At 38.8% G+C, this 7859-nt stretch overlaps 1 long non-coding RNA gene across 1 annotated transcript; it reads left to right on the top strand.

The window, feature by feature from the left end:
* Positions 1-2104: 2104 nt before the first annotated feature.
* On the top strand, positions 2105-7597 carry LOC134292448 (uncharacterized). Its single transcript, XR_009999697.1, has 2 exons — positions 2105-4617; positions 4980-7597. It is a non-coding gene; the product is annotated as an uncharacterized LOC134292448 (long non-coding RNA).
* The last annotated feature ends 262 nt before the right edge of the window (positions 7598-7859 follow it).

The following is a 7859-nucleotide window of genomic DNA, read 5'->3' as shown; positions in this document are numbered from 1 at the left end:
CAAATGCTGGTCCAATGATGTAATAGAGCACAAGACACCAGTAGCACTGAGAGACTTAGCTACAGAAACATAGTTACATGCCAGACATATGTCACCAGACACAGGATTTAAGCCACAGATATAGCATTTCCAACAATAATTCCTTATTCAGTCAAAAGAATTGCATTCAGGTCTTTGATGTCTCCTTGTGCTTGCACTCACCCTGAGCTGAGAGGTGTGAGTGAATGAAGAGAGAAGGTAGGACAATGAACTCTCCCTGCCATTTGTCTTACATTCCAGACATTACAGGGATGTGAGATGAGAGCAGAGGACTGGTGATTTTCCATCCATTTCAATCTCCTTGCTTTAGTTTAGAGAAAGCACCACTTGATCTAAAGCCATCAAATCTTTATATTTCCCAATAGGGACATCTTTTGGGTTAATGATGTACCCCATTCCAAGAGAAGTGCTTGACTTAATTAATGTTTATAAAGCAAGGCAAGGGCTATCACTGATTGGCAAATGCTGATCTTCCTTCCTGGCTACAGTTCACCTAGTTATCCAACCACACTTGACACCATACTATTTTTTCCACAAACAGCCACTGGAGGTTTCTGCCTGTTTCAGCTTTCCATTAGAATCTGAGACAGTGACCTTTCACTTAACCTGCTGGTTTGTATATTCTCTTCCTGTCATTCTTTCTTCCAAATGTGGAATGTGAAGGCTGACGATGTTATGCCTTGAATTGCATTGCAAGCCATTCTGGCGACCTGCTTTACTATTTGTGTGGAAAATCTTGTGATACCCAACATTTCTGAGATGACAATAAAGATGTGCTGATGTATCCGTGTCACCTCCACTGTCTCAGTTAAAATGCTTGCTTGGACAAGAGTGGAGGCAGGAAGAGAAAGAGGAGGAGGAAAGAGTGGAAAGTGTTAAAAAAACTGATGAAGGAAAAAGAGAAAGATGTAAGCTCTTTTCCTTTACTACACATAAAACTAGATGAAAAACAAAGGCTTGCAGAAAGATGCAGGTTGTCAGTAGCTGCCACATCTTGACTTACATAAGTCCACCTGAACGCCAGGGAAGATTTTATCAAGTTTCTCAGTTACTAAGTCCTTGCAGCCAGTGATGGACAGTGGCTTCTTCATCATTGGGGCAGAGAATCCACTCTTAATTTTGTTCCAGTTTCTTTAGACAAGGAATATGTTTTTCCAGTTTCTTCAGGAAGGCTGACACAAGAAGGAGGAAAGGGGAGGAAAACAAATGCACACAAATTTGAAAGACCTCCTAAGCAGCAGAATGGGGCCCATGTGTTACTTAGGATAGCTTCATAAAAATAGGAGAAAATACTCTTCACCAGGTGAAACTAGTGCACACAGACCCTCATTTAGCATTCCAGATTAAGCACACGTTAATTTTCCACATTTTGGGGTGAGCATTACTGGGAACATTATCAAAATATCTCTGCTTTCAGGAGCCCTTATAAGATATCTACATTTGCAAGCGTTCTGGTTATTTGCCATTGATTTGCAACAACTTTTAAAAGGAGAGGCAGACTATTAGCTTGCATAACTGGTTGCTGTTTACACTCATGGGGATGCTTGGATACAAATCTATTAGGAATAACCAGGAGATCACAAAGTCTGTTTTATATCTCTGGAGTGGGAGGTTTGGTGTAACAGATGGGCTACAATCCACTGCATTTTCTCAGGGACACGAGTCTTAATGAATTTACAAGGGCCTTCCTTCTGGGAAGATATGCTCAGCCTAAGAGAGTCTTCCTTTCTCACTTTTATAATAATAATAATAATAATAATAATAATAATAATAATAATAATAATAATGCAACAATGCTTTTTGACATGTAGAGAGGTAACACTGCATAGAACATGGTCTCTGAAATGAAGACATTTTAACTAATAGTTTATGATACCAAAATATTTTGGGAGTAAAAAAAAAGATGACACATATTTTGTTTTTAGATTACACTTTTGTTTATTGCCTGTCTTCATTTTATAAGGAACATTTACCAGAATGCTCTTGGCGTCATGTAAGTTCCCTTATATGTGGTTCTACTTCTTTGGGTTATTGTGCAGCAGTTTCATTTAGTTCATGGCCAAATAAGGGGAATTCCATAAATGTAACTATTCCACATGGGCCAAAACTCAACTATAACCAAGCTCTATGCAGAGTGCAACTAAGAGAGCTTGGAATGTTTCACTTAGAGAAGAAAAGAAGAGACATGCCATATAGTATTTAAATATTTGAAAGGATGTCATATTGAGGACAGAGAAAGCTTGGTTTCCTCAAATGACTAGAATCAGTGATTTGCATCACTGAACAGTGAACACCTTCTGAGGCTGACAGAAGTGCAAGGAACCATGAAGAAGGGAGTCTGCTCAGAGGGCATTCCTGTAAGCATCCTTAGAACCTCAAAACACGGAGTAAACATGTCCAATATTCTTTCTAACTTGGTTGGATACAATGAACTTTCAGTATGAAAGCTGTCATCTTGAAGCCACATATAACCAATTGTCAGATGTGTACATGTGAGCCAGGATGGGTCTAGGACTCTCAGCCATAAGGATTCAATTTCAGTATTTAATTTTCAGTTCTCTTTGGCTATAGAAGCCCACTCAGTACCACTGATCAGATGACAACACTGGCAACCCCTCTGTGAGCACATCTTGCCAAGGAAACCACATGATAAGTATTAAGTACACATTAGGGCCGCTATTAATTGGAAATGATTTAAAGGCACACAACAGTGAAACAGGTGAGGCCATTGTCTAAATGGTAAGTCCATGTACAGGACCTGGAAAGTTGATTCTTAGCAATATACCCCATCCCACATATTCTTGGCTGGTGGATTCTGGGATCTGAAGTCCACAAACATTCCCAGGCTCTGGTTGCAGGTGACCTGGTTCTAATTTTCTGCTGGAAAAGCAGTCATTTCTTTGAAGAAGCTGAAAGAGGTTTGCCATACAGCTGGTAAAAGAGTAGCTGAAAACTCCAGCATCTTTGGGAACTGTGTTTTGTAGAACAAAGATTTTGCCACCGGGAAAACATCTGTTTCTCTTCAGCTACCATTTAGACAACAGGAAATAGTTAATAAAGACCTTAGAGAGAACTCTAATTGTATTTTCCACTTTGCTGAGTGGACAGATTTTATACTTATAGAGAATAACAAAGGCGCAGTATTCTTGTTAGATGCAGGGTAACTCCCATTGCTAATCTGTCACACACATTTGTTGATTTCTTTTTCTATAACTTCCAGGAATTTCTGCATGTTTGTTGCTGTTTCCTCACTTAGGATTTTAATATATTGGAGTTGTTTCTGCAGTGAATGGTAAGCAACCAGGGTTCTTCAAAGATGGAACAAGCTGTAATATCTAATGAACTTTTCTAGAAGTCACAATCTATCTCAGAAACCAAGCTAACACCAATTTGCATAACTTAGGGTTCTTTCACACAGCCCTATATCACAGAATATCAAGGCATTAAATCCCACAATATCTGGCTTATCTGAGTCCACACTGCCATATATTCCAGTTCAAAGCAGATAATGTGGGATTTTGTTCAGATGTGAGGAAGGGGCCTTAGAGTCAGGCTGAATATTTACTCTTGATCCTTTATGGAATCTATATTACCTGTACAAAATAAACTCCAAACTCCAAATCCTCAACCCAGTGATAGGGCATGAGGTAGGGTGCTCACCAAAATAAGCTCAGATGTAGTTAATGCAATTTTAGCCTGTCTTCCTTTTAAGGGAGACATCTTCTTGAGGGCTTCATTGTTAAGGTACCGGATGTAAAAATAAAAAAAAAAGCTACAATGTTTTAAGTGTCATTCAGAGTTTGCCTTACTGTCGTTAGGTGGACAAGTGTTTTGTAGTTCTCGTCTTCCATTATACATTATCAATTATACATTATCTAGCCTTTGTTGGTTTTCATGAAATTAATGAGACTTTGAAATCAATGTTGGTGCCATGCAAAACAGGACATCTCTGTGATCCACCACAGAAATAAGGAGGCCACTCCCTTGGCTTCATTGACATTTACTTTTTGTCTAAGAAGGAAATTATTTAGAACTTTTTAAATCAAATTGAATGAAAGTGGTAAACAAAATATGGAAAAATAATCCAACTTGTAAAAAAAAAAACCCAGCACAGCATGGTACATTTTCTGTTGTTTTATCCTGAGGCAATAGATTTTCTGTTCAATTTAGATTTGTTGAGCTAGCTCAGGGTTTCCTTCTCAGCCACCTCTGTTTGCGATTTGCATGCTAAATGATATAACTATTCACAATGACTTGGATGCATTTGGGTAGTATCATTGCATGAAGAAATACAAAAGTGTCTTTTGTCAAAGAACTACAGTAGATAAGGAAGAGTCTGTTGTTTAAATTCCTTATAAATACGGTGCAAGATTGTTCCAGATATCAAAAACTTTGGGGAAATCATATCCATATCTATCTAATTAAGAATGTGTGTTCTTCAACCAAAGGGTCCGCGTCTCGTCATTTTTTGGAACCTGAGGTTTGCTGTTAATTAAGCAAGGCCAGAAGGACAGGGTTTTTAAATATCTATCTCTGCTCTAACTAATCTGGAAGTTTTGTGCTACCATCCGTTTGCAGGTGAGAATGTGATATGCTCTCAGTGTTGATTCTGTGTGTTTCTCTGTATTCTCTAAAATCTTGTCCCACTCTTGGTTTGTTCATATTGCATTATTTGTTTTTCTCTTGCCTAACTGAAACTGGTATGTGCATTTTTCCATTGACTAATGCATGCTTTTCTGGAGCTTTCAGTGATATGCACTTTAGATACTTGCATTTTTAAAATGCTCCGTGCTTCCATCTTTGAAACAAATTGTGCACCTCACACATCATCAGATCTTCATAGGAAGGTGTGCTTTGTCTTAAAACAGCTCTGTTGAAGTGTGAAATGGATTCTTGAGAATCATGATTTCAGTAAAATTCTTTTTCATACCTTGTTGCAGGGATGCTTGGAAAACATAGACCATCTACTATCATCACTCTGGATTTCTGGAAAGAGTCAATCAGTGTTGCCTTCGAAATATCCTTAAATCTCTTGGGAAGACAGACGGGCAAATGTCAGTGTTCTGGAAGAAGCAAAAACCACCAGCATGGAAGCCATGGTCCTCAGCCATCAACTTCGCTGGACTGGCCATGTTGTCCAAATGCCCGATCACCATCTCCCAAAGCAGTTACTTTACTATCAGCTCAAGAATGGAAAACAGAATGTCAGTGGACAAAAAAAGGAGATTTTAAAGTGGGCTTAAAGCTAACCTTAAAAGTGTGGCATAAACATCAATAACTGGAAATCCTTGGCACTAGAGCGCTTTAACTGAACTCAGCTGTTACCAACAGTGCTGTGGATTTTGAAGAGGCACTAATAGAGAATAAAAGGAAGAAACATGCCAAGAGGAAGGTGCATCAAGCAAATCCTTGTTGTGAACACCTTCCATCTGGAAACCTATGTCCTCATTGAGAAAAAGATTATGTGAATCCTGAATAGGTCTCTACAGTCACTTATGGACCCTCCACCAAAACTTTACCCTTAGAAGACAATCATACTCAGCCACAAGTGTTTGCCCATAGAGTAGGGACTCCATTCATTCAAGTGCCTGAATTCTGTGTTTCTTTGCTGTCTTTGGAAGACGAGAACAACCCCAGGTCATGCTTTGTTAGGGTCTGCTATTCATGAACATGCAAACATATACTAGTTCCCAAAGCTTAGAAAAGTTCCTTTCACTAATTTTAGAATTCCTCAGACAGCTGGTGGATGTGAGACAGTAGGAGTCCTAAAATATTCATACTACATTCTCAGGTATTATCTAGTTGTGTGAATAGAAAGCTACAGCCATACTAATTTTCCCCCTCTGTGATGAAATGTCTGTCAAATATTGCTTTGACAGAGACATTCTGCCTCTGTTATCACCTCTCTGCCAAAGCAGCAAACAATATGTAAAATGGCTGTTGAAATTCACCCTGGAACTCTGTTACTCATTTGATCTCTCTTTTCTTGATCCAGGTCCAGGACAAAATGTCCTAAGAACTGAATATAAAAAAAGGGGTAGAAGACATCACTTGCCAGTAGTTACAACATCCAGGGTGTGACCTGAGCCACTGTACTGTGAATCTTCATGCTTGGAAACAACACAGACTCATATTGTCAGTGTTAGATCACACTGTTGGCATGCTTTCTAACATACATTTTATTGATGAGACAGCATAGTGTTTCTGTATTCAACCTCCCCGAATCCTCCTCACCGTTATATGGTGCAAATTCAGTGTACTGAATTAAACCTGAAGTAGACCTCCTGGACTGTTTCTTTTTCCTTAAAATGTGCATAGGGATGTTCATTAATTTTCTTCTTGGAGGAAGCAACAAGTAATTTCAGCAATTTTCTTCTCACTATACACAGTTTGGTGTTTATTCTGTGCAAAATTTTCACATGGAATTTTCTGTCCAGAAAACCAGTTTCTGTACAGGAAAAACACAGAGAATAGATTCTCATCAGTGCAGTGGTGGAACCTGAAGACAAATGTACTCTCCCTCTTTGAAATACTCAGCCTTCGCAAAAACCATACCAATGAGAATAGATATTATCAAGAATTTGAAAACAATGAATACAGTTTATCTTCCACATTCATGGGTTTTCCTCTTGCATATTTGGTTATTTGTGGATTTGATTAATATGTTCTCTAGGTCTTCAAGAACAATTCTTTGGTCATCCTCTAGTGAACCATGGCATCATCCTGGAAGATCTAAAAAGGTGTTCTTTCAGATTAAAACATGTTCTTATTCAAAGTTTCCTCACTTTTGCAGGGGTCCTATCATATTGAGAGGCCTACAATATTGTTCATGATAACTGCTAGAATCCCCCACCCAGTATAGTTGTGGTGACTATACCTGATTTGGAATCCCAATATCATCTGAAACCCATGATTAGGAGATATTTCATGAAAGTGTAACTAAAATCAATTTCCTGTCCAACTTACAAACCATCTTTTCTCTACCGAAGGCTCCCTTTCCCATAAAAATTGCCATTTTCTGTTGGAAAGTGGTGTGAGCAACAGAAGAGCATCTGCCCATTTTCCTATTGCTGGAACTGCAGCAATGACATCAACCTCAGGGACCTCCTGAAGACCACTGTAAGACCTAAAGGATACCTGACACTGTCCGTAGAGTATATTTTATCCATTGCTCAGTTGGCATAGAATTCTGAGATAATGATGTATGTTGGAATTACCCCTTCATGATTCTGTAACAAGTGTCAAACATCTTCTCTGAACTATGTTTGCTTCATTGGGTCCAAGAAGATGGAATAAGGGCATTCACTGCTTTGCACATGGACAGAGTGATGTGGCCATCACTGGCAACAGATTTTTAGTGTCACAAAAGATCAGCAAATGATGAGCTGATAACCTTGTGATTTTGTATGATTTTTATTCATTTTAATGCCATGACCAATCTTGCTAAGTTTCCACTAGATATCATTGCATGAGATTTCTGTTCCTCTCTATAACTTCCTTTTTGTAAATGTCACCTGGTAAATGGATCAAGTAAATAAACTTACTCCTACTTCTACTACTACTGACTCTACTTTATCGTTTTTCTGCCAAGAGTTGGAAAAAGTGCTCGAAGAATTATCCTCCTCTTATGCCAAGATACCTTGGCTGGCTTTGGATACTTTTGATTTGCGTGAGCGTGGGATCTGTTTATTACTCTGCCTCAGGCAAGAAAATGTCTTGGGTCAGCTAGCTACACTCAGAATCATACTACTCTCTTGGCATTTCTGCTTTGATTTTCCTAGCATCACCAGGATGAGACGATTTCTTGGCTTGGATGCTCT

This window comes from Anolis carolinensis, chromosome 6 (assembly GCF_035594765.1).
Source record: "Anolis carolinensis isolate JA03-04 chromosome 6, rAnoCar3.1.pri, whole genome shotgun sequence".
NCBI classification, from domain to species: Eukaryota; Metazoa; Chordata; class Lepidosauria; order Squamata; family Dactyloidae; genus Anolis; species Anolis carolinensis.
The sequence above is the reverse complement of the archived record's forward strand: the minus strand, read 5'-3'. Positions and strand labels throughout refer to the sequence as shown.